The sequence below is a fragment of the Musca autumnalis genome, unplaced genomic scaffold (genome assembly GCF_047663935.1).
Source record: "Musca autumnalis isolate F117 unplaced genomic scaffold, ASM4766393v1 scaffold_5, whole genome shotgun sequence".
NCBI classification, from domain to species: Eukaryota; Metazoa; Arthropoda; class Insecta; order Diptera; family Muscidae; genus Musca; species Musca autumnalis.
Genome location: NW_027412088.1, coordinates 94,733,648 through 94,761,336, shown reverse-complemented (window position 1 = coordinate 94,761,336; position 27,689 = coordinate 94,733,648). Strand labels below are relative to the sequence as shown.

At 36.1% G+C, this 27,689-nt stretch overlaps 1 protein-coding gene across 4 annotated transcripts in view; it reads left to right on the top strand.

The window, feature by feature from the left end:
* Positions 1-497: 497 nt before the first annotated feature.
* Positions 498-27,689, top strand: part of Hil (peptidase hillarin) — a 190,652-nt gene continuing 163,460 nt past the window's right edge. For 2 of the 4 annotated variants that reach the window (XM_073956172.1, XM_073956169.1), the window contains exons 1-2: positions 500-640; positions 951-1,454. The gene's annotated coding sequence lies outside the window, so the exon portion shown is untranslated. Of the gene's footprint in view, positions 1,455-27,689 lie in introns of all 4 variants that reach the window. The other 2 variants (XM_073956171.1, XM_073956173.1) reach the window with 2 other exon arrangements.

Below are 27,689 nucleotides of genomic sequence, written 5' to 3'. Positions count from 1 at the left end.
CAAGACAAGACAAGTAAAACAACAGGGCAACAAGTGAATGGAGCTGGTGGGAACTCATGGGGCCAACAATGATGGTGGCAGGCAGTGTTGGGCGGCTTTGCCACACACATACATAGATATACAGACATATTTGGGTACAAGAGAGCAAAGTGTGAGGAAGTTCATGTATGAGCTGTGGATTGTTGGTTGACTGACTGGCTACTAGATGATCTCACTTTACACCTTACAACCGAACACAGTACGACAACAACAATAACAAACTTTAGGGCACTGCTGCAACAACAATTGACTTTTGCTCAGTGGTGTAATGAGATGGCTGTGAATGTAAGTTCGGCTTTGTTTGCGTTAAACTGCAAGTGGAATTAATTATCTGAGAGAGAGAGTTTGTTTTCTTTTATAAGAGGGAGAGAGAGAGTAGAAGCTTGGATTGTATCTTAGTTGGTTTTGGAACCAGGCCGGATCTCAGTCATCATCAAATGATGTTAGCTTAACAAACAACAGTTACGAGTGGAACGTTGCCATTGAGAGTACATCGAAGCGGATAAACTAACTAAGCGTTGAATCAGAATTACAAAAATAACAAAAAAAAGAGAATCTAACGTGTGTGTGAATCCGAAAAACAAACACCAATTACTTGGAGGTGTTCAACAATAGCAATAAAACAGAAAAAAGTGTAGAAGTGAAAAATCCCCCATACAATTGCAGCGGCGGCAACAAGACAAGACAACACAACCAACAACAACTATAGAAAGAAAAGAAAACTATTTGCATTTTCCCCCTGTATTGTTGTTGTTGCTGCTCGTTTTTTTTTGGCTTTTTCATTTTTCAAGTGTGTAATTTCTTATATGAATTTTTGTTGTTGGTTTCGTGTGGTATCTTCCGTTCCGTCTATCTGACTCTCCGATCACTTGTTGGCAATTCGGTCTTACGGTCTTCGTTTATCCCAACAGTTAAGCGCCCAGTCTAAAGAAACAAAGTGTGAGGTGTGGTGGTGGTGTGCAGCAGCAGCAGCTGGAGCGTAGTGGAGTGTAGTGTAGTTGTGGTGGAAGAAATAGCAACAACAATACAATAAATTCTATTATACATATTTTGAAAGCCAACACAAAAGAAGTAATTTACAACAACAAAAACAACATCAACGGCAAATACAACAACAAAAAAGAAGAATATCCAACATCCAGAATTAATCTCGGTTACAGAAAGAAAGAAAAGTTTTTCACAACAACAACAACAACAAATAAATAAATCAAACAAAATACACGGAGATAAAGTGCAAGAGAAAATAAGTTATTTTTCTAGAGAATAATCCGAAAAAATTTAAAACACAAAACACGCAAACATTAAGTCGGCATAAATCAAAAAGTCTAAGAGAATTATTCAAATAATCTAAAGAGTTTCGAAACATCAAATGATAATATTGCCAAGTCGCTAATGCGGAAACTTGATTTTAGAAGGTAAATATAATGTCATATGATCTGTTCAACAAACTCATTATGATGGACTAGAAGTAATCAGTTTGGGTGTGAGGAAATTTGAAAATTTGTTTTGATAACTACAAATCAAGTTTCTTTGCGTTTTTATTTTTATGCCAGCCACATTTCCAACTACTTGCTCAGTTCAGCGATCTAAATCGGTTTAACAGCGATGGTGTGACCTTCTTTACATCCCAAAAAACCAATCGTACCGACAACGTAACAAAATCGGAACAAAATTCGGAAGCTACGTCCGAGGTCGGATCCGAAATCTTAATTGATCTTTGTTATGTTTTTATTGGAAGATTGTAATTTCAAACGTTTCTCTAATGATTTTCACCACTGTTGTTATCATTTTGTAGTTGATTCTATCGGCACTAGCTTGAATTATTGTATGTTGCATTTATATTTAAAATTTTTCAAAATTGTATATGCGAATTTTATAACCAACCATTTTGTTTTTCGACAACAAACTAAAATGAAACCAACCCACTTTTGTATATATGTATTTAACAGCAAGGAGTTAGATATATACAAAAGGTGATTGTTGTGCGAAGGAAAATTTGTTTCCTACATATCGATCCGAATTCGTACCGAAATCGGAAGAAAAACACTTGTATATTCGAAGGGAAATTTATTTCCGACATTCTCTCCGAAATCGGAACGTAATCTGAACGATTTTGGTTCCGAAATTGTCCAGATGTGTCGGACATCCGATGTTTGTTTTGCTGGGTCCCCCTATGATGACACTGTACAACAATTTAAGGATTATGGTATGAAGTGTGAGAAATTCAAAAACGTTATACTCCTATTTTCTAACTAAATTAACTAAATGTCATCTTAGAACCCATAGAACGGCATCTCCAGAATATATCGGATGGGAACTAAGTCCACGTATTTTCTGGGTGGTGAAAAATTCCAAGTGGAGGTGATGATATTGTGACAAAAGAGCAGACCGCAAAGTGGCCATTTTATACCCTCCACAATAATATGAAGGGTATAATTATATTTGTCATCCCGTTTGTAACACATCGAAATATTCAAAGTATATTATACCCTCAGCATTTATGCCAACGAGGGTATATACACTTTCATTCGGGTAAAATGTGCCTCATTGAAACAATGGTTTTAGATCCATAGTATGCTTGGACGAAATCCGTTTCAGACAAATTGGAGTGGATTTAGCCATGTCCGTCCGTCTGTCTGTATGTCTGTCTAGATGGTTGGAGCGCACGACAACTCTCGAACGGATCAATCTATTTGGTTAAAAATTGGCGTTCGTAATATTTTGTCCAAAAATAGATTAAATTCGAAGATGGGTTATATCGGTCCACTTCTTCCCGTACCTCCCCCACAAATTTTCAGAAAATATATGCGCACGATAACTCTTGAAGGGAGTAAATTTCAACCGTCGTGAAATTTCAACCAGACTTAGATGAGGTTGCAATATGGACTCAATCGGTCCACTCTATCGAGTACCTCCCACACAAAATTTCGGAAAAGTTCAGTTTAGTACCTACTTTCGAATCGCTTTGATTTTTCTTGTAACAACTTGTATTCACTGCCCCCCATACGACAGAACAAGCTTCATCAGGGGCAAGTCCATACTTCCTGCGGAAAATTATATCAAGTTCTAAGATGGGCTATATCGGTCCACTCATTTGTGTACCTCCCCCACAAAAGTTCAAAACTTTTCGTTAAAATGGTGCGCACGATAACTCTCAAAGGCAGTAACCGATTTGGTCCATACTTTGCATATCGTGATATTTCTAACAGACAGATCAGGTAACAATATAGACTGTATATGCCAACTCCTTCGGGTACCTCCCAAAACTTCGGAAAAGTGCAGTTTAGGACCTCCTCCCGAATCGTTTTGATTTTTCTAGCAACAGGTTGCAATCAAGGTCCCTATTATGATGGTACACGTTTTTTGAGTGGCAAGTCCATACTTCTTGAGAAAATGACTCGAAGGCTGTAAAAAAAACCCTACGGCCAGCAAGCACCACCTTCGAATTTCACCACCAGCCACGCACACGACAACTCCAGAACCGAATAATGCATTGGTACCTTCCTCAAAAATGTTCGAAAATATAATATAATAAACGGAGCAACCGATTCGGTCCAAATGTTGGGTCTCGAAACTTAATTTATGTGCAAAAGAGGGCCCAATCGGTCCACTCCTTGGGGTAAATGTTCAAAATTAAAGGGTCTGTTTGAGGATCCTTTGAAAATTTTCACCAAAGGTATTCCTGGTGGTCCTGTTTACAAAGATATAATGTTTTTAGTAGGCAAGTCCATGTTTCCTGATATAATGCTCCAAAAGCTCTAAATTATATGGTGACCAAATAGACTATGTCGGGCCATTCCTTTAGTTGGTACCTCCCCTGCAAAACTTTTGAGCTTTAATCCGGAAACTTTTTAACTTGTTATTTTTAATCAGCATAAAATTCTAAGCCGATATAACCATTGCCGTCTGTCTGTTGAAATCAAGATACAGCTCGCAATTTTTAAGATAGAGCTTTATAATTTCGTAAAAAAGTTACAATCACTCCTAGGATGTTTACTATTGAAATTAGGTTATATCGGTCCAAGCCTTTGTGTAGCTGCCATAGAACGGTATTTTGAAGGATGTCCCCTAAATGTCCCACCGAAAATACTGAAATTTGGTATTTAGTCTTCGCTGAAATTTCTCTATATAAGTAGGTCTACGTCTTCATATATCCCCCATGGAACGTTACCTCCCGATTTTCGGTATTTTGAAGGTTTTAGCCACCAAAATTGCTGAAATTCGGTCTTCCACCTGAAATTTGTCGCAACAGGTTCACATTTTATATAGCCTCCATAGAACGGTAACTCCCGATTTTTCTGTATTTTGAAGGTTGTGGCCACAATATCCCATCGAAATGGCTGAAATTTGATATTTGGTCTTCGTAGGGCTATAAAATGTTCCACCTGAAATTTGTCGGAATAGGTCCATGTCTTCATATAGCCCCCTAGAACGGTAACTCCCGTTTTTTTGTATTTTGAAGGTTGTGGCGACAATATCCCACCGAAATGGCTGGAATTTGGTATTCCGTCTTCGTTGGGGGTATACAACTTTCCACCTGAAATTTTTCTTTATAAGTCCATGTCTTCATATAGATCCCATTGATATTTACCTTCTAATGTTCGGGATTTTGAAGGTTGTGGCCTCAATATTCCACCAAAAAGGCTGAAATTTTGTATTTAGTCTTCCATGTCCAGAAGAGAATAGGCCTACGTTTTCATATGGAAAGGAAATTTGCCGATTCTGAAGGTTTTAGCCACATTAGCTTACCGAATTGTCTGAAATTTTGTAGTACGGGTTCTCAGATTAAAAGGTACTACGATATCGCTTGATGAGTCTACTGTAGGACACCCAAGACCCCGTTCCGAGCCGATTTGGTATGGGGAGTAGAAAATTCCAAATATAGGTGATGATATTAGGCTTGAAGAGCAAAACCCCAAAAGAGTTTTGAATTCTCAAGCCAATTTTGATACCCTCAGCCTTTAGACTAAAGAGGGTACATACACTTTTATACGTCCGAAAATGTGCCTCATCGAAATAATGGATTTAGACCCCAAGTATGTTTGGACGAATTTGGAGTCGATTTAGCCATGTCTGCGTGTCTGACTAGCTGGTGCGCACGATAACTCTCGAACGAAGCGACCGATCAGGTCCAAAAACCGCAATATTTTTTCAAAACTTTGTTTAAGTTCGAAGATAGGCCATATCGGTCCACTCCTTGCCGTACCTCACCCACAAAAAATCAAAATTTTTCATTGAAACGGCACGCACTATGAATCTCGAAGGGAGTAACCGATTTGGTAATTAATTTGCTTTGTAATATTACTTCCATGCATAGATCGGGTTTGAATATGGATTATATCGTTCCACTCCTTCGGTTATCTCCCACACAAAATTCGGAAAAGGTGAAGTATAAGAGCTCTTCTCGGACCATTTTGAAATTTTTTTCAGCAGGTTGTTCTTGTTCTTGTTCATGCAGTACAAGTCCATATTTTCTGAGATAATGACCCAAAATCTCTGAAAACCCGGCATCAACTAAACTGGATAGTACGTAAAAGAAGCGCCAAAGACCGAACCCGTTTTGGTCCAAACGTTGTACATCGTATTATTTCTCACAGCCTGGAATTATGTCCAAATATTTACTACATCAATAACCTTGCGAAATATTGCGCTAAATATGGGAATCCATAGTCTTTGTTTAAGGTTACGATAATAGAAGGGGCACTAAAACAAGTTTTGCCTGAGAAGCCAAACTCCACTTGGAATTTCCCACACTCCACGATTGGCTGTTGCACAGTGTTATCGCTGAAATAATGCCCCATACCCTGCTAACAGGATTAAGAATACCTCCCGACCTTTTTCCAAGTTAATTTAGGTTTATACCTAAATTTATAACTAAATTTTATTTGACCGCTTTCATACTTTGCGCCCTGAGATAGTGTCTTCGTTCTCTATGCAAAATGTGGAGCTATCAATTTGTTAGACCAGGTCTCTTCCCAAAACTCAGTCTATCATAAGTCCCCCATATTGTACCAATACCCTGAGGTGTACAGTCGATTGTAAAAGTCAGAAATAAAGAGCCAAAAATCTGTACGATGAAACAGGGAATTTCCCAAGGCGAGGTGATATACATATATCTTTGGAACAGGAAAGAAAAAGTAAACATGTAAAAAAGTATAAGTCGGCTTTGCCGACAGATATGTATGTATATATGTATGTACTCTCTGCCTGTGTGACTTACAACTTCATCTATGGACAATTCAGGATCGAATACTGGCTACGAAAATTATGAAAATGATTGGACGGACTTTCCCTAGGCCAGAAGGTTATCGAGCAGCCCTCTTACTCGAAATGAAGAATTTTAGGCAATTTTCCAGAAAAAATGAAGTCATACCAAAATTTGGGCCCATGTTGATTTTCTCTTGCCTGGATGTCTTACATCCTCTGATAAGATAAAACAGGACGAACCATTCTGTAATTTCATCTGTAAAGAAAGCCCTATCCCAATGTTTAAAATTTCTTGAAACAAAATTAACAAACTAAAATTGTTGAATTGGTCTCATTCGCCACACACAGAATAAAGCCGTGATAAAAACGTATATGTACATATAGAAATTCTCAGAGAAATATAAAAAGAAACTTAAAAGATGTACAAAATTATGCACATTATTATGTATGTATGTAGTATGTATGAAGACAGACTGTTGTTGTTTTTCTTATCTTTTCTTATTGTTGATTAACTTTCTTTTGTACACACAAATATGGGGAGTAGCACCATAACTAGTAGTATGAGGATGAGTGTTCCAGCAACAATAACAAACATATAAACACAATCATCATGATCATCCAAAAGATGCATTAATACATATGTACATATGTATGTACATAAATATATGCCATCATGAGTGTGCGTGTCTGTCGGAAAGTTGTTTTTAAACCATATGATAGAGGGTATATTAGTATTATTATTCCACTTTGAAAAAACATAGTATTCTCTCCGAGTTACAATAATTTGTCTTCATTTTTTTATCATAAATAATTTATATGTTGATTCTATGTTGAAATCAAGATATGCCTCGGAATTATGTTGATATCTTTGAATCCGGATTTGCCCATAGCCACACTTTTAGCAGCCACCTAATTAATACCATTATCGGATGTTAACTCATGAAGTGATTGCAGACCTTGGTAACGACAATATTCTTCAGAACGAGCCAAAGCAGGAGTCGTGTGCTATTTCTGAACGCTCGCTACATAACATCAATCTGTTGAGTGCACAGTAGTGATGAAAATGGAACCAGCGGAAATCTCGGATTTTGTCATATTAAAACCGAACATTTTCATTCCTCATAACATTCACACATATAACCGTCACCTTGATGCAATGGATGCAATGTTTCTTCCTTTGATCTTATCGCAAATGGCAGTGGCTAATGGTTTTCAACATTCTAATCAATATCTTGGGGTAATTGGTGAGCAAGGTCTGGACACCATCAACCAATATTTTAACGGAAAGCCTCACTTCAAAAATCCAATTAGTGAACATTTTCATATTCTTCAGATAGAAATACGGCACAAAGTCACCTACATATGTAGACATTTAACTCATTATGCTATGGCTGTACAATCATCAGCATATACATATGCCTTTCGAAGAGTGTGGATGCTGAGAAATGTCTGTCCTATTTTGAGTAACCAGTAGGTTGTAGCGATCAGATTTATGAATCAAAAGTTATGAAGTAGTTGTTGCTTTAGCGACTCAAATATTTTCGTTGGTATATTTTATTCAGTTATTTGGTTTTGGTTCCTCTGAACCAGATTCAAAAATTCTGCAATCTAAACTGGGTGCGCTAACTCTAGCACCGCATAGCTTACCACAGACCGGCCTATTGCTTTATTAAAGGTTAACAAGGTTTCTTTGGCAGCACTTCAAGGGGAGCCTCATTTCAGCCGGCCAAGTGGTAAACTGGGTGACAGTGGATTTAGCGGCGGATATATTCATATTCCTCTGATGGAACTGAACTGCACTAAGTCAGCTATGTAGACATTTAACCTATCACATATGTCATCGATGATAGGACCCGACGCCAAGATTGTACAATCATCCGCATAAAATACGATATCTATGCCATCTAGAGGTTGAACACTTTCTAAAAGGTAGAGGTTAAACAGTTCTTGAGATATCAACCCGCCTTGGGGAACACCCTGCTTCACCCATCGGGTCTTGGACTTCTAATTTCTGAATTCTGTCATACACACACATAGTTGATTATCCAATGTTTCAAACGCGGCTAATGGGAAGTCTTCTGTATGTTCTCGAACAGCTTGGCCTGGTTGACGGCATCGAAGACCACAGATAGGTCAAGAGCCACTATAAATGTTCGTTCATACGGCCTGCTCTGGTTCAGTCCTCTATTGATATGTGCGGATATGGCGTGTAATGCTGTTGTAGTACTATGCGTTTTCGGAATCCATGTTGATGTAATGAAGTCGGGTCTTCTGTTTACGGAGACGATGTTCGGAGGATGGTCTGAGCCAAGGAAAGTTACGGGTTGGCAGAACACGGCAGTTATCAGACCAGTTGCCACAATGGTTATATCTTACGAGATGCGGCAATCTATTCTTATCCTCGCAAGAGCGCCTTTCTTCAACAAGGGGGGCTGTATGAAGGCGTGGACCCATACCCACAAATTTCAGGTACAAAGTTTAATACCCACAACGAAGATAAATACAAAATGTCAGCCATTTCGGTGTGATAATGAGGCTAAAACTTGCAAAATACCGGAAATCGGGAGGTACCGTTTAATGGGGGCTATATGAAGGTGTAAACCTATACAGACAAACTTCAGGTGGAATGTTTAATACTTCCAACTAAGACTAAATACTAAATTTCAGCCATTTCTGTGGGATATTGAGGCCAAAACCTTCAAAATACCGAAAATCGGGAGGTACCTCTCTATGGGGGCTATATCAAAACGTGGACAGATATGGCCCATTTTCAATACCAAACATCTTAGGAGTAATAGAAATTTCAGCAACAAATTACAAAGCTCTATCTTAACAAGTAAAAAAGAATCAGTCGGCTTTGCCGACAGACAGCAACTTGCATTCGCTGTCTCAATTACGACGGTAAAGCTTTTTCAGGGGAAAGTCCATACTTCTTGAGAAAACAGCCTAAAAGGTGTCCAAACTTAGTTACAGTTCGACGATTGGCAACAACTTCCCGTACTTCCCTCCAATATTTAAAAAATGTCACTAAAATGGTATGCACGATATTAGGGATACGCAAGTCGATTTTCGAGTAATCGATTCCTCGATTCTTTGATTTGAAGAATCTAAAAATCGGAATCGAGTTTTGACTTCATAGAGAATGGAAAGATCGATTTTCTATTATGATTTTTCGATTCTTGCAGTGGTAATCGAAAGACCAATTCTGTTTTGACTTTTTGATCTACCACGAAAATGAAATATACAGATTACATTGGTAAGAGCAAGACAACAATATTATATTATTTGTTGTACTGATGAACAAAGTTAATCTAACGGTACGGCAGTGTTTTCAACTAAGGAGTCATCCCGATCGAACGATTCCTTTATCCAAGTGAGTTCTATGTAAGAATCAAAGGATCGAAAGATCGATTTTTGATTCCTACATAAGAATCGAAAAATCGATTTTTGAGTTCTAAGTAAGAATCAAAAGATCGAAAGATCGATTCTTGAGTTCTAAGTAAGAATTAAAAGATCCAAAGGGTATACCCTTAGCCTATGTGAATTAAAGCTTTCATCTACGGACAGATCGACACAATAGTTGAACTTTTGTGGGGGAGGTAACATAAAGAGAAGATCGATATCGGTCATTTTAGAAGTTAAACTAAATTTGGTTATAATATTAGGAGATCCAACGTTTGGGTAAATTTGGTTGCCCCTGTTCGAGAGCTATCGTGCGCTCCATCGTGCCAGACAGACGGACCGACAAATTGTCTGAAACGAATTTCGTCCAAAGATACTGGTAGTCTAAAACCATTATTTCGATGAGGCACATTTTTCCCGTATGAAAGTGTATATACCCTATTTAGCATAAATGTTGAGGGTATAATTATACCGTCCATATTATGATGGAGGGATTTTTGTTTATGGAAAAGAAACAAGTGATATCCATTACATACACATAAACACGAGTGTAAAGGTACGCAAAATGTATGAGTGATGTTTGGAAAACGACAAAAAGTGGCCTTTTAGCTATCATTGTGGCAATGCGAGCTATGAACTTTGATGCTATTTGTGATTGAAGTTCAAATCGAATGAGGTCATACTAAGTATTTATCTTGTTCTTAAGAGCTATTGAAATTATTAATTGTTTTTGACTTGGCTACAATCGCTTTTAAAGTAAAATGTAGTCTGAAAATTACACTTTTCAATGCCAATAAAAAACACCATATTCACTTTCAAAAATTTCCAGATTTTTATTGGAAAAAGTAATGCCATTAAGAACCAGAATTATAATTTCACTGATTTGTTTAGTTGTCGTCTACTTTTTTTGAGGTTGCGAAGAGAATTGACAAAATAACTACTTGAAAAAAATAAAACAAACATAAAAACCCACAACACAAGTGGACGTTGTTACCATTCCAGTTGGTTTGGAGTAACACTAAGCAGATGACTTGTTTTTTCCGGCTTATAATAAAACCGAAAAACGTAAAGCAAAAGAGCACCACAACCATTGCGATCAATAGCCATAAATATAAGTTCAAAAAATATGTATTTTTAATAACTGGATTAGACAAATCTTAAGCTGCGGTTTGTGAAATTACAGCTATAGCTGCCGTAAAAAAAAACAAATATTAAACAAGATGATGTGCCACTTTTGCAATGCCATAAATGTCTTATTTTTATTGCATTGATTTGTGATTTGAATGGAATATATTCAGAATCATCATCAGCTTCATATCTGCTAAAGTATATATAAGTATGTTAATTTCATTAAAAAATCCAATTCAGCGAAATAATGATTTTAGACCCCACATATGTATGTCTGAACGAAATCCGTTTCAGACCATTTGGAATCGTTTAGCCCTGTCCGTTGGTCTGTCTGATAAATCTCGAACGGATCAACAGATTTGTTCCAAAATCTGGTCCTTCTAATATGTTATTCAAACTTAGATCATGTTTGAAGCTGGGCCATATCGATCCACTCCTTCCTCATCCACAAAAGTTCAGAATTTATCGCTAACATGATGCGCACGCGTCTGCATCTTCGAGTACCTTTCATAAAAGATGTCAAACATTTCCCAAAAGTGCAGTTTAAGGGCATGTCTCGAATCGTTTTGAATTTTAGTATTGAGGATATATTAAGTTTGTTTTTGTGTTTGTAACACATAGAACTAATCATATGCGACTTTATAAATTATATATTCTTGATCAGGATGATATTCTAAGACGATCTAGCCATGTCCTTCTGTCCGTCTATTGTAATCACTCTATCGTCTGCAATAGTTGAGATAGAACACTAAAATTTTGCAGCCGAGTGTGTTTTTTCATAGGCAGGTCAAGTTCGAAGATAGGCTATATAGGTCCACGTTTTGTTATAGCCCCCATATAACGGTACCAACCGATTTAAGATACTTTGAAGATTTTATCTACATTTTTGACCAAACTAGCAGAAATTTGACAACTGAGGTTCTTAATGGACTAGAAACTTCTCCACTAAAAATTGCCAAGATAGGTCCAGGTTTTGGTATAGCCCCCATACAACGGTACCTCCCGATTTAAGGTATTTTGAGAATTTTAACTAAATTTTCCCCTCAAAATTGGCTCCAATTTGACATTTGGATTTTCAAGAGATCAAAAAACTTCTGCATCAAAAATGGTGAAGATAGGTCCACGTTTTGGTATAGGTCCCATATAACGGTACCTCTCGATTTAAGGTATTTTGAGAATTTTAGCTGCATTTTTAACCGAATTAGCTGAAATTTTACATTTGAAGTTCCCAATGACCAAAAAGCTTCTTTACTAAAAATTGCTAAGATAGGTCCACGTTTTGGTATAGTCCCCATATAACGGTACCGCCCGATTTCAAGTATTTTGACGTTTTTAGTTACATTGGCAGACTGAATTAGCTATAATATTATTATATATTATTGTGAATTATGTATATATGTAACCAAAGCTATTCATTATATTTGCTGTCCATTGGGAACAGTGTACAATAGTAGTAGTAAATTAATAGTAGTATTTATATTTAATGTATTACATAAATAAACATTACGTTGTTCTAGCGGCGGCAAGTCCGTACTTCCTGAAATAATGCCCCAAAGCTATAAAATATCCTGCGGGTAGCTACAAATTGAGTATCAGATTTGGCCTAAACCTTGCACATCGTAACATATCTTCCAAACGTATATCAAGTTCGAATAAGGTCTATATCGGACAACACCTTCTTCTACCTCTCTCCCATAAATCCAATTTCCAATCCAACGACGCCGATGAAATCGATGATGCCGGATAGCTGACGGATAATATCCAGCTGTAGCGGTCATCTTTAGCGTCACCCCACAAAAATGATGCTTATGGTCGTGCAGATAAATCTGAAGCACACCAATTAAATGTTTCCGCAATTCCAAAAGGACAAACTGGTAGAAGTTCAATAGGGGTTTGAATGATAAACTCCCCAACATTTGTAACGAACCATCTACTTCCTGCCCTGGCCGTGCTCAGTCTTGGGGCAGTACTTTTCCTTCAGAAGTAGGCTCGGTTTCGTCATCATAAAGAAGGAAGAAGAAGGAATAGAAATGGAAATGATAGTGGAAACTGGATAAAGATAAGTTGGAATTTAAAGAAGATGATAATGTTACTTTAAAAGCAGTGGCAGATGTTATTTCACCGCTTTAGCTTGCCCACCCTACCATGCTGAAGTATATGTTTTCAGCCCTAAAACTTTATATTTTCTACTACAAAATTTCGTAGCAGGTCACACATTCCACCCAATGATGATACAACGCAGATATAGCAAAATCTGTATCCATTCTAGAGAAAGCCGTAGATACAGCTTTCAAAGCAACTTGCCCCCTGACGCGCTATCTACCATGGTGGACGTCCGAGTTCTCAAACCTACGTAAACAGTCAAGAAAGGCTTCCAACATCAGCTTCTGGCACGAAAGAGTAGAATAACGGAGCACCACTGACGGGTCAGGACATCAAGGTATACCCAGGCGGCTCTAAGATAATTTGTGAAGTTGGTACGGGTGTTCTCTCGGAAGAAACAAACATAGCTGCAACCACAAAGCTACCTGAGGATTGCAGTGTTTTTTAGGTGGAGATACTGACCATTAAGGAAGCTTGTAATATACTTCTATAGCATCACACATCAAAATAAATAGGATTTTTTTGTTGAAAGCCAGGCGGCTCTTTTAAAATCAAGCAATGTCACATCAAAGCTAATGAATGAATATCCTGAAGAACTTGCTACGTTAGGGCGGCTGACCAGAGAACTTCTTACTTGTATCTTACTTCGAAGAAGTAATAACTTACAGACGAATTAGCCAGAGTAGAATTCTCTTCTAACGAACTTCCGAAGGCGTCGGTGGCAACATCAATGGGACTAGTGAAATGGGTTATCTTCAAGAGATCACTAGTGTGATTCTATAACTCATTTTTTGAGTTACCAACAAATATCGGTAAAATTAAAATGATAATAATTTCTGTAGTTAACGATATTGTTCGGTAAATTAACGACCAAAAAATGGTCCTATTGTTCTATCGATATCAAGAGTGTTTTCAATTTTTCTTTGAACTTTGTATTCACAATTTTGGGTTTTAATTTTATCCATTTTTTCAGTAACTCAAAAAATGTGTTAGAGAATCGCACTCCAGATGGATCAAGACTGAAACAAATAAGATATCAAAATTTACATGGCCACATTTCAACATCAAACCTTCTAAGTACTATGCCAAAATAGACGGAACCTATGATAAGTTCTGCACTTCACCATGTTAATTCCAGTAAATTTTTATCAGATTGTACTCGAATCGGTATAACCAAACAATTTGCCAACAGCATCATGTGTTCGCTTCGAATATTTACTGAACTACCTTAACCTATTAAATGGTCACACCAACACTGCATTTCATTTGGCTATGCAACATTTCTCACAGATGCATTAATCAATTGTTTGTTCTAGACATGCAAAAAATCCACACATACACACACGACGAGACTAAAAAAATGCAAATAGTTTTGAAATTTTTCAAAACATTTTGCAAATATTTTTATGTTGGAGAACGAAAAAAAAAACAAAAACTTGTTTTATGACAAATAATTAACAAGTTTTTTTTCGCTTTGTTTTGTTGTCTACCACCTAGCAGGGCAAGTCGTTTAGTTTGGGAGTTGAAATCACATTTTCAAATCTGTATTGAATGGAAATAATTGTTGATGTCATACATTGTTAGGGGTATTTAAATGTTATTTTTTTCAATACTATATGAGTTAAATTAAATTTTATGAGTGTTAATTAGTTAAATTACTAAACAAAACCCAAAACAAAAACAGTTGAGTAAAGCGCAAAACGTGACATTTGTTGAAGTCATAAAAAATGTGAAAAACAGTTCGTTTAGTTCACATTATTGAAGCATAAAACATTTTTACATTTTAACTTCAAAGAACTCCCTATTTGTCATTATTATTTAAATAAACGACATCATTTTCACTCTATACCGCTGGCTTAAATGAAAGCGAAAAGTAGAGTTAAAAGAAATTAAAAGACCGGTATACGAGAAAGAAGCAACAGCTTATCAAAAAACATTTCAAACCGTTAATAAATTCTTTTCATACAGGTTTGTGTCTTAAGTCTTTTGTTTTGTATACAAAACTTTTGCCTGTAGCAACCAAGTCGCACAGAGAGCTATAGGTAGAGTAAGAGTAAAAGTGTTGTTTGCTGTTGACCTCTTGCACAAAAGGAGCACACTAATAAATAAATCAATTCGTCATTATCATCGCCATCAAAAAACATCGTTGCCAATTTTTCTTTTTGTTTTTGGTTACCACTCCCTTCACATCTTTTTCACAGTCGGAGAAATGTGAATGTCATGTGATTGATGTCATGCGGCACCTCATGCTGTGGTACTGTTATGCTACCATAAAAATTGAAATTAAAAGTTTAAAAATATATTTTTTGGAATTAAAAAGGTATGAAACGACTTTTCGGAATATTGGAAAGAATATTTTTTTGGTTACCGTCTAACATGGTACTTGTTCGGAGCAGCATTTTTATACCCTCAGCATTTATGCTAACGAGGGTATATACACTTTCATACGGGCAAAATGTGCCTCATCGAAATAATGGTTTTAGACCCCAAGTATGTTTGGACGAAATGTGTTTCAGACAATTTAGAGTTGATTTGCAATGTCCGTCCGTCTGTCCGTCCGTCTGTCTGGCTGGCTGGAGCGCACGATAACTCTCGAACGGAGCAACCGATTCGGTTCAAAACTTGGCTTTCGTAATATTTTTCCCAAACTTAGTTTAAGTTCGAAGATGGGTTATATCGGTCCACTCCTTTCGGTACCTCCCCCACAAAAGCTAGAAAATGTTCGGAAAATTTGTGCGCAGGATAACTCTTGAAGGGAGAAACCGATTTGGCCCACATTTTGTACATCGTGAAAGTTCTACCAGACTTAGATGAAGGTTAAATATGTACTCAATCGGTCGACTCCTTCGGGTACCTCCCACACAAAATTTCGGTAAAGTTCAGTTTAGAACCTGCTCACGAATCGCTTTGATTTTTGTTGTAGCAACTTGTATTCGCTGTCCCCCATACGACGGTACAAGTTTCATAAGGGGCAAGTTCATACTTCCTGATAAAATAGCCTGAAAGGTGCAAAAAAACCCAATGACACCGTGTGTAGTGGTTGGAGCGCAAGATAAATCTCGAACGGATCTGCCAATTCGTTCCAAAATTTGACCTTCCTAATATTTTGTCCAAACATAGTTTAAGTTCGAAGATAAACCATGTCTGTCCACTCCTTCAGGTACCTCCCTCACAAAAATTCAAAAATCTTGGGAAAAAATAAGCGCACGATAACTCTTGAAGAGAGTGACTGATGTAATCCATACTCTGCACATCCAAATATACATATCTACCATATATACAGTGGCGGCCATATAATTAAGAACGACATCGTATTAAAAAGTATTTGACTTGCTACGTTCCAAATATTTGAATATTTATATGGAACAAAATTTGTAAATAAAGTACAGGGTAAGCACTTTCAAATAAAGCCAAAACATGTTTTAATTCTCCCCCGTTTATACGAAAGAAACTACGATTTATTAAAATAGTCATAAATCAACCTGGCCACATAATTAAGAACGATATAAGAAAAGGTTACTTTAACGTAATTTTCATACACATTATGTGAATATATCGTTATGTATTTTAGAAATCGGTTACTTTGATTCATTTTTAGTATCAAATGTCCTTCAATGGTACATATTATTGAGTCTAAGTTTGATAATTAGGGCATAACTAACGTTTTAAATAATTTACTCATAATTTGACGAACTTATTTTATTTTTGGGATCTAAAGCCACAGTTTTGGCTTCCTCTCATTCCCTCGATGACGCTCTAAACGATACCCTGTGATTGTCGTTCCATAGTCGGCGCTTATTTACCCTTAAATTGGTTTTTACCCCACTTCTTTGAGTCCTTTACGAGGGAATTGTCTTGGAAATAGTTTCGTATGGGCCATTTCCACCTTATAAATCCCTAGGATTGTTGTCTACAGGTAGTAGACAGGAAATAAAAAAATAATTTCGTTTTGTACAAAAAATTGGCCTGACGGTATACCGAACAAAAATGAAAGGTTTAATATTTTAAAAACTTTCATTGTACAATGTCATTGTGGGTGTGGTAGACATAGTTATGTAAGACTTTTTAATCAATGAAGCTCATATTAATATCAAAATCAGTCAAATCAATAATTTTTATGGATGAAAATACAATTTTTGTATAAACTAATGTCTGATGTACATACACAAAATTATTGTGGAATTCGAGCAGTCAAAACATTATGTTAATAAATGTTATATTCGGTGTGGAATTCTTCCAATTTTTGTATAGACGTTATATTATTGTTTCATTTCCTATCTACTATCTGCAGACAAAAATCCTACCGCTGTATAAGGTGGAAATGACTCATACGAAACTATTTCCCAGACAATTCCCTCGTAAAGAACTCAAAGAAGTGGGGTAAAAACCAATTTAAGGGTAAATAAGCGCCGACTATGGAACGACAATCACAGGGTATCATTTAGAGCGTCATCGAGGGAATGAGAGGAAGCCAAAACTGTGGCTTTAGATCCCAAAAATAAAATAAGTTCGTCAAATTATGAGTAAATTATTTAAAACGTTAGGTATGCCCTAATTATCAAACTTAGACTCAATAATATGTACCATTGAAGGACATTTGATACTAAAAATGAATCAAAGTAACCGATTTCTAAAATACATAACGATATATTCACATATTGTGTATGAAAATTACGTTAAAGTAACCTTTTCTTATATCGTTCTTAATTATGTGGCCAGGTCGATTTATGACTGTTTTAATAAATCGTAGTTTCTTTCGTATAAACGGGGGAGAATTAAAACATGTTTTGGCTTTATTTGAAAGTGCTTACCCTGTACTTTATTTACAAATTTTGTTCCATATAAATATTCAAATATTTGGAACGTAGCAAGTCAAATACTTTTTAATACGATGTCGTTCTTAATTATATGGCCGCCACTGTAGATCAGGTTCGAATATGGACTATATTTGTGCACTCCTTTGGGTACCTCCCACACAAAATTTCAAAAATAAGTTCACTTTAAGACCTGCTCTCGAATCAATTTGATTTTTGTGAAAGTGATTTGCATTCGGTACCTCCAATACAACGGTAAAAGTTTCTTCAGGAGCAGGTCCATATTTCTTGGGAAAACATCCCGAAAGGTGTGAAAAGCCCTATGTCACCATATGTGGCTCTCGAACTGTTCTACCGATTTGGTGCAACAATTGGTATTCGTCATATTTTATCCAAACTTAGTTTCAATGGGCAATACTGGCCCCCAACTTCCGGTACTTCTCCCCAATATTTAAAAAATTTCACTAAAATGTTAGGACGATATCACTTGAATGGTGCAACCAATTTGGTCCAAACTTTGGATCTCCTAATATTTTGTCAAAATTTAGTTTAACTTCTAAAATGGCCCATATCGGTCCTCCCTAAGGGTACCTCCCCCATAAAAGTTCAAGATTTGTGTTAATTCCTAATCCACATTTTTGTCGGCAAGTTCAATTGTTGAAAAAGGGCCACAAAATTCTGAAGAGACGCTAAATATGTACATTCTATCTGTCCGTAGATGAAAGTTTCAATTCACATTGGCTGAGGGTATACCTATGTCGGCAAAGCCGACTGACACTTTTTTACTTGTTTGTAGATAGATCGATAATTCTTTTTAGTTTATTTTCGAATAGAAACAAAATATTATAATTTTCTTTCTAATTAAATTATTCCGATTCTATATTACCGCTTAAAAAATATATCTGTGGTGGGATTCCCTAACGCCAAAAAAAATAATTAAAAAAAAATCCTTATAATTATTATAATATAGAATCGGTAATAATTTAATAAGAATGAAAATTATAATATTTTTTCTATACGAAATAAACTAAAACGAATCCTTTATACATCCAAAAATAATGCTGCTCCAAACAAGTAACATTTTAGACTAGGGCGGCCCAAAAAATGACGTTTTTATACCCTACACCACTATGTGGAAAGGGTATTATAAGTTTGTTTTGGGAAAAATTCATGAAACACCGCGAAATATTGGTCGGAGACCCCCAATGTGGTATACTAATCTTCATATCTCGACGAGATAAAGCGATTTTGAGATGTATGTCCGTCCGTCCGTCCGCCCGTCTGTCCATTATAAATTGTAAACACGCTCCAGGCCGCAATTATGGACCGATCGTCACGAATGGAGGTCGGGTTCAGGCCAGAATAGATCCCTATTCTTATTGGTCATGATCGAGAAATATTTAGCGGGTGAAATGGACCAAAAACAAAATTTTTATCCGATTTTGTAGCGGCTCTGTATGTCGTAATTATAGTACGATCGCCGAAATTTTAAATGATGTAAGATTTTATGACAAAGAAGAAGCTTGCAATTTGAGATGGTGATCGGATGATGTTTAGAGGGTTAAATTGACCACAACTTTTGTGTGAAAATTGTGAACATTTTTAATATACCGGTAATATCTAAAATAAAAGATTTTTGAGCTTGAGGTCTTGTGTTTGTTGGTATTTTATTTTTTATTTTTTATACCAACAAACACAAGACCTCAAGCTCAAAAATCTTTTATTTTAGAACAAATATAAAGGTCGAAGAAATCACAAAAATTGTTACCGGTAATATCTTTATTCCTGGACCACACATTTTGCCCACATAAATAATATTTTGAAGGACAACTCTTGCCCTTTCCATTGATGCCAATTATGTTGATTTATGTGGTCAGATAACAGAGTTACAGCCTAACATATCCAGTTTTTTGCTTGTAGTGTAATCATAAGCACTCTAGAGGTCGCAATTATAGCTCAATAGTCATGAAATTTTGCACGAGGTAAGGATTTAGGTCGAAGAAGATGCCTACAATTTTTGATGATGATCTGATATTATTTAGCGGGTGCAATGGACCATTACTTTTGTGTGCTAAATAAAAACATTTTATTTTTGGTCCATATTTGAATCCCTGGAAGGCATATACCGGCAAAGTCGCCTATATATGAAAAATTAACTACCGATCTTTCCTCTGATGAAAATTGCAATAATATGTGTGCTTCAGGGACGTACGCAGGGGGGGGCTAAAATTTTTTTTAGCTACTTTAAGAAATAATTAAGTTTTTCACTAAAATAATTTTTTACTTTTGGAATTTTCAAATGAAAACTTTGATTGTCAGTAGTAAAATTTATGTAGTAAAATTTATAAACAAGTTGTCTAAGAAATATTTAAAACTTTTTGTTTGAATACTCTTTTTGAGAAAACTTCTAGTGAAATCTGTATTCTTTTTCTCATGTAATTTCATTATCAAATAATAAAGGGTAGAGGAATTCTATAATAAATATAAAGGTCTTGAGGTTTTAAACTCATTCTGTATTCAAAAAATTACGTGTTTAGTACTGTGCGGATTGGAAGTGCATGAAATGACTAGTTTACTGGACAAAATGTACGATATATCAAGTGTTTTCCGTGGAGCATATCTCTAAAACCAATAAGAAAATTGTTTTACTGTCTTAATTTTTTATTATTTATTTTATGGAGAAAAATTTATTGTTGTGCGTCATAAAGTGCTAATATCTGCTATAAGTAGCATACCCACCTGAATTTTTTCCTATCATTAACAAAGTTGTAGCTGAAAACAACCGCAAACAAAATTATTGCTCAAACATTAGTTAAATGGTATTAAAATCTGCTGTAATTTCGGGCTTTAGGCTATCGATAAAAATGTACCTCATCAAAATAATGGCCTTTGACTTCTCATATGTTTCGACAAAATCCGCTTCAAATAATTTGGTGTCGATTTAGCCCAGTTCTTTCGTCAGTCTGGCTCGAGCGCATGATAACTCTCGAACGGATCAACCGAACTTTAAGTCATATCGGTCCAGTTCTTTTTTCCCACAAGTCTACCTTTGTCGAAGGTCCAAATCGATTTCTTCAGGACATAGACTAGGTTCGAATATGTATTATGTCGGTTCACTCTTTCAGGTACCTTCCATACAAAATTTCAATATCCGATTTCGCCGAAACTTTGAACATCCTAAAATTACTTCCGAATGTTCATATGTATATCAAGTACCAAGAGGGTCTATATGGGACAACATCTTCGGATACTTCCCTCACAAAATTTCAAAATAAGTGCAATATAAGGGTTGTTCGACAATCCATTGGACATGTTTGCCAATGCTACTCCTTGCGGTCTTGTTTACAGCGATATTCTATTTTTCGTGGGTAAGTCGATGCTTCCTGACATAACGGTTCAAAAGCTCTAAATCTTACCGTGACCAACTAAACGGATTGACACGATAACTTTCAAAAGAAATTACTTCCAAAGTTAGGTCCACTTCCAAAATGGACCATTCTTGCATGTATCTTCTCCACAAAAGTGCAAAACTTTTGCGCTCTTATCGAAGTCAAATTGATGATCACGACATAAACATTTATTCGCAACGCTCACAATCGTGAAGTTTTATACCCAAATGTTTCGATATTTTTGTCGGAAAGTGTATACGTCCTAAAAAGACAACGAAATTCTGAAACTCCCTGACTACACAATTTTTAGGACTGAGATATTGGTTATGAAGCCCTATTCGATCTGTCTATAGAATTAAGTCTATACGTTTAAGACTGATACTTTTTTTACTTATTTTCGAGAAGTGCATAATCTTTGGAAAGTTTTAAATGTCATCGAGTTCATAAACATCTAATCGTATAATTAAGGTAGAAATAAGGCGGAACAACCATTGGGATATCAGATGGAGCCTTTTCGACTTAACCTATTTTGTCAGGACTTAGCTAAAATTTTGCCGAGCCCGAATGTGGGTTTCGTAGTCTCAAACAGTACTGCGTGTAGAATTCGGAGTATATGAATCGTAGTTGGTATCGCCCGACTCCTGATAAAAATGTTTTCTGTTCTAAATGCCTGTTCCAGAACTTTCAAGAATCTACAAATTTTTACTACTGAAAATGAGTAGATTATTGTAGTACTGGAACAGACCATAAATGTAATTTTCTGAATTTTTCAGTTGAATGGACTCTATAACTTCTGGTAAAATAGTAAAGTTTTCGTGTTTTTATGACATAAAAGAATATTATTTTCTTACAAAAGCTTGCACTGTTTGATTGTAAATGTTCGGTACAAGTTTAATCTGCACTCGGGGGTTCGAGTTATTCTTTTTTGGAGTTATTATTTCAATTAATTAATGGTATACAAATAACATTAATAGCCCAGCAAAATTTTAAGGAAGGGGTTCCATGCGATGACGTGATTTCATGACATCTTTTGCATTTGTTTAAACGAAGTCGTGAAAGATCCGATCTTTTCATCAGCATTTGAACCGATGCATAGAAACTCGTGAAAGATCCGATCTTTTCATTAGCATTTGAATCCATTCCATCGATCCAATAGTGATGAATTTAGTGTTTTTATTTATACAATTTATACACATTTTTCTAAATATATATGATTAATTATTTACAGTAGGCTTGATGTTGTCGGAGACTCGAAATCACAACCAACTTTGTTAAAACTCTCGTCGTAATGATAACAAACAACAAAGGGTTGGTGAAAATGACATGCCAAAGCATTGGGGGAAATGGCATGCCAAAACATTGGTGAAAATGACATGTCAAAGCATTGGTGTAAATGACATGCTTTGGATTCAGAAATGAATAGCATCTTTTGGGGTCCACGCTCATATAAAATTCATCGATGAAGATGCTAAAAAGATGATATGCCAGATCACTTGCACCCATGATTGAACGACATCTTTGGCATCGAACATTTTGCTGGGAGGTTTTTCAGATAGATCTTCTTATCAGAATCAGTCCTCGCGGTAAAATGTGTCCAATTGATAACTTAATAAGGCAAAAGTAACACAAAACTTTTTTAATGAGACTGAAGTTAATGTGTGATATATGGATATGTACTTTAAAGAATAAGAAATACTGTAAATCTTTGAAATAGAATCGAAACTGCCAAATATGAGCTACTGTGGTTAAAAATTCTGGAATACACCAAAACGTGAACCTAAATGTGTAATATTCATTTGAAAGATTTTTAGTTATTGCGTCAATTTTGTTGGAGAATTTGGTTAAAAACTTCAAAATACCAGGCGGAACTTTTGTATAGGGACTATACTGAACGTATTATGATATGCTGCATTTTACTCTGTTCCAAATTTCAAACTTATATCTATAATATTGTCAACTCTCTCTATTGAAATTATATACTTTGCGTCAATATTTCATTTAAAATCAACTAAAAACCTTTTAAAATAGCTTTATGTAACGCTACACAACATTTTTTAATTTCATGATTTTTGGTCATGTTGGGCCCCCCCCGAAATGAAATCCTGCGTAAGTCCCTGGTGTGCTTGGTAACGGACCTACTACCTAAGATATAATGAGTTTTGTGAAGAGGACCACATCTTCCTCCCATGCTACAAATTGTCTCTATCATGACAGACAAATTCCCAGTTCTTCCTATCGTATTACCTGTCCAATTGTCCAAAATTTAAAGATGTAGCAGAAATTGCTAAACAACGCCAATTTTCAAATTTAAGAATATTTCTTAAAATGTACAGTATATAATTGTTCCACAAACATCCCAGTTGGGACAAGGGAGCCTTCTCTCATATCAATGAGAGCACCCCGATTAATATCAGCTCAATGATATGTAGACCGCGGAATTTTATGCAACACCTATTTTTGTAAAATTTGCATAATTTTGGCTTCTAATTAAATTCCAATCGAAATATAACACATATGCAAAAATATGCGAAATGTATAAATTATGCATATGCAAATATTATTTTTGCATATGGAAAATTTCTGTATTTCACATATATTCGTATGCTACATATATTTCAATAATATGTTCTAAAATGTTTATGTGTACATTTTTCTGTTTGAAATTCACTTCAGACAAGTCAATAAAATAGAGAAATCTGTAACCAGAGCCACAATCTTCAAAATGTCGAAAATGGGGAGACCTATACCGACAAATTTCAGGTGGAAAGTTTAATACCCCCAATGAAGACTTAATACCAAATTTTAGCCAATTCGGAGGGATATTGAGACCATAACCTTCAAAGTACAGAAAATCGGTAGGTTCTGGCTATGGGAGCTATATGAAGACGTGGACATATAACGACAAATTTCAGGTGGAAAGTTTTTTTACCTCCAACGAAGACTGAATACAAAATGTCAGCCATTTCAGTTTGATATTGAGGCCACAACCTTCAAAATATCGGATATCGGGAGGTACGGTTCTATGGGAGCTATATGAAGACCTGGACCTATACCGATAAATTTGAGGTCAAAAATTGTGATGAATGAATACTTAATACAAACTTTCAGCCAATTCGGTGGGATATTTAGGATACAAAGTCTTCCATATGGTTTAGCAAATATGTCAAAATATGCAAAAAATTAGGTCCAGACTAAATGTCTGTTTATCGGCGATAAACAGTAGGCCCCATACTATTGCTGTAATATGAATCGTGGTGCACGCCCTGTCCCTTCTGTGATGTTTGTGGAACAATTATTATATTGTTGTTTAAACTTAATGTGATAAGGTTGCAGACTCCAAAAAGTTATTTCTTACAATAAGATTATTTGTACAAAAGAAACTTTGATTTGCTGAAAGCTAACTCGCAGTGTAGTGGTGCAGGGTATCCTATGGTCGGCCCTGTCCGACTATAGCCTTTGCTTACTTGTTTTTAAATGCCTGACCCTAATTTTTTTCCATTAGATCCAAAAACCTTACATATGAAATTTAATAGCTGTCGTTAACCCGTGCCATCAGAGGGACCTTTGTTTCCATAGTAATTTGTATGGGGCCAAGGGTGCATTTTTCACGAAAATGCTCTAAAATCCGCATTTATGGTCCAATCGACGGCATTTTTTACCAGTTCAACGAATCCTGCAACAAATTGTGAAAATCGGATCGAATTTTGGTGTAGCTCCAGTAGGCCGATTTTAGGTATTTTGCACTTTATCAGGTATCCCATTCGGAGTGGATACCTCCAAAACATGGGTTTTAAAGCCTTTTCAGCATCTTCTGGCGACGAAAATCGTTTGCCACGACTCCTTTTCTTGAAGTCATTAGTCAGGGCAGTACGGCGCTTGACCCATCAATTCCACGTTTTGTCCAGTCATAAAGGCGATGGTTTTAATCGATGTGTGAGATCTCGCATTGTCATGATGCAGAATGATTCGTCTTCTCTTGGTCGTTTTTCGAATTTCTCAGGAGACTTCAGGCAAACAAATTGTAACGTACCACCCAAAATTAACCTCCTACATTTCTCAATCCGTATAGTTGCCGCACGGTCAGTTTTGCCGAAGAAACTGGCGACCATTTACTTCGAAGTGCTTCTTACATGAGCACCTTTCGTTGGATGTGCCTCGCTTTCGAAGACCCAAAGTTTCGATTCCTGTTTTGCTTCGGCCTCCTTAGCATAAATCCAAGATTCGTCGTCTGTAATGATCATATAAATGTCGTTTGAAGCACCGCGATCGTTTTTATTCACGATTTCATTGCACCAATCGACAAGAGCCTTTTTTGAGCGATTGTCCAATTTTAATGGATCTAACGAGAAAAATCCATTTTTGCGGCCAATTGTTCATGCGATGTCAAATGTTAGTTGGTGGAACAAATGAACAAGTATGCCTCTATCTCACGGTATATAACATGCCGATTTCGCATTATCCGTTCACGCACGGCTTAATTTTTTTTTTCTGGCACAACAGCCGATTTTGGTCGACCCTCACTACCTTCGACTTTGCGGAATATCGGCACGATTTAATTCATTAAACCAGTTTTTATAGTTCTATAGGATGGTCCTTTATCGACATACGATGTTTTAATTTGATCGATGCACTCTTGCCGTGATTATTCCCGTCGAAAGTTGTGAAAAATGATCGGACGAAAATGTTCACAAATAAATTCCATTTTTTTTGCAAAGTGATTTTTCAAGCCACTGCACAGTGATCGAAACCACTGATTTAGCGGAGCGAAATTAATAACTTGCGAACGAATGCAGACACGAAATTTTGCACAAACGTAGTATGTGTCCGTGGGTAATAATGGACTAAATATGAACAACATCGGCTAATATTTTGGTATAGCCCCAATATAACGGTACCTTCTGATATTCGGTATTTTGAGGATATAAGCAATCATTTGATTTCAAATAAGTTGCAATGTGGTCATTAGGGTTTCTAGTGGTCACTTAACCTTTCCACTAAAAATTGTGGACATACATAAGTCCACATTTCGCTATAGGCCCCTTTATAGGTACCTCCCGATTTTCAGAATCTTGGGGGATTTAAGCTACATTTTACGCCCAAATCAGGCGTAAATTTGTATTTAGAGTTCCCATTGGTCACAAACATTCTCCAACAAAAATTGTGGACATAGGTCTACTTTTTGATATTGCCCCCTTATAAAGGTACCTCCCAATGTTTGGTATTTTGAGGATTTTGTCCATATTTCCAGACCAAATAAGCTGAATTTTCGCATTGGAGGTTCTCGTTGGTATTACATCTTTTGTACCAAAAATTGTGAACATAGGTCAACGTTTTGATATAGCCCCCATATAACTGTACCGCCCGATTTTTTGTTTTTTTTTTAAGGATTTAAGCTATATTTTCCATGCATTTATCAGCAAGATTTACGGCTATTTGCAGCCAAAAGTTAATTATTAGAAATCTAGGAAGTCCCATTTAATTTGTCGAAAATTGGACTGGACATTAGAGAATTTTTGTATTTACGCCCCATTTAACAAAAGTATATTACGCTAACAGATACAAGAAAAATAATATTTTTTAAAAATTTATTGCTATATAACTGTGTACCTCTAGGCCCCAAACAATTTTATTTCATTCAATTTACACCCTCCTCTATTAATTAAAAATAAACTTTGTTTAGTTTTATTAAGAATTTATTTAACAATTAAACAAATATGAAGTTTGATATTTTGCAACAATTTTCTTAAAATCTGATGCAGCAAAGTTTCTTTCATTGGATAGTGAATAGCTGAGAGAATATTTACAACAACAACAAAGCAAAAACAAAATATTAGTCAACAGAGTGTCTGTAATGGATACAATGAAAACATTTCTCACATTTATAGTTTGATTTTTTGACTTTCGCGCCGCTAGATCAGTGGTTTCGATCATATGTCAAGCTGTCGTGAGTACGGTTAGGCTAAAAATTTTCAAACTTTCCAAAACAAATGTCATATGGCGTCTGGCAATACGCGTTATGTTTTTTTTGCGAATAAGTTTTCTATCTTCTGGGAACACAAAATTCCAATTAACAACCAATTCGGTAGGAACATGTGACCAAAATCTTCAAAAAGAAATCTTAAATTATTTGTACCCTTACATGGACGTATTCTGTCTGATTTTTTAAGGAAAGTTTTGTACCTTTTATATTGTTTTGTACACCCGGCTATAAATTTCAAAAGATCGAAAATCCGTGAATGCCGTTCTATGTGGGCTATATACAGACATATACCGCCAAATTTCGGGTGGAAAGTTTTAAGCCCCCAACGAAGAATGAATACCAAATTTCAGCAATTTCGGGGCGATATTGTGGTCACAACCATCAAAATACCGAAAATCGGGAGATACTGTTCCAGGGGGCTATATAAAGACGTGGATCTATATCGAAAAATTTCAGGTGGAAAGTTTTAAGCCCGGAAATCGGGAGGTATAAAGACGGCTTTATAAAGACGTGGACCTTACCAACAAATTTCAGGTAGAAAGTTGTATACCCTTAAAGAAGACTAAATACCAAATTTTAGCCATTTCGGTAGGATATTGAGGCTACAACCATCAAAATACCGAAAAT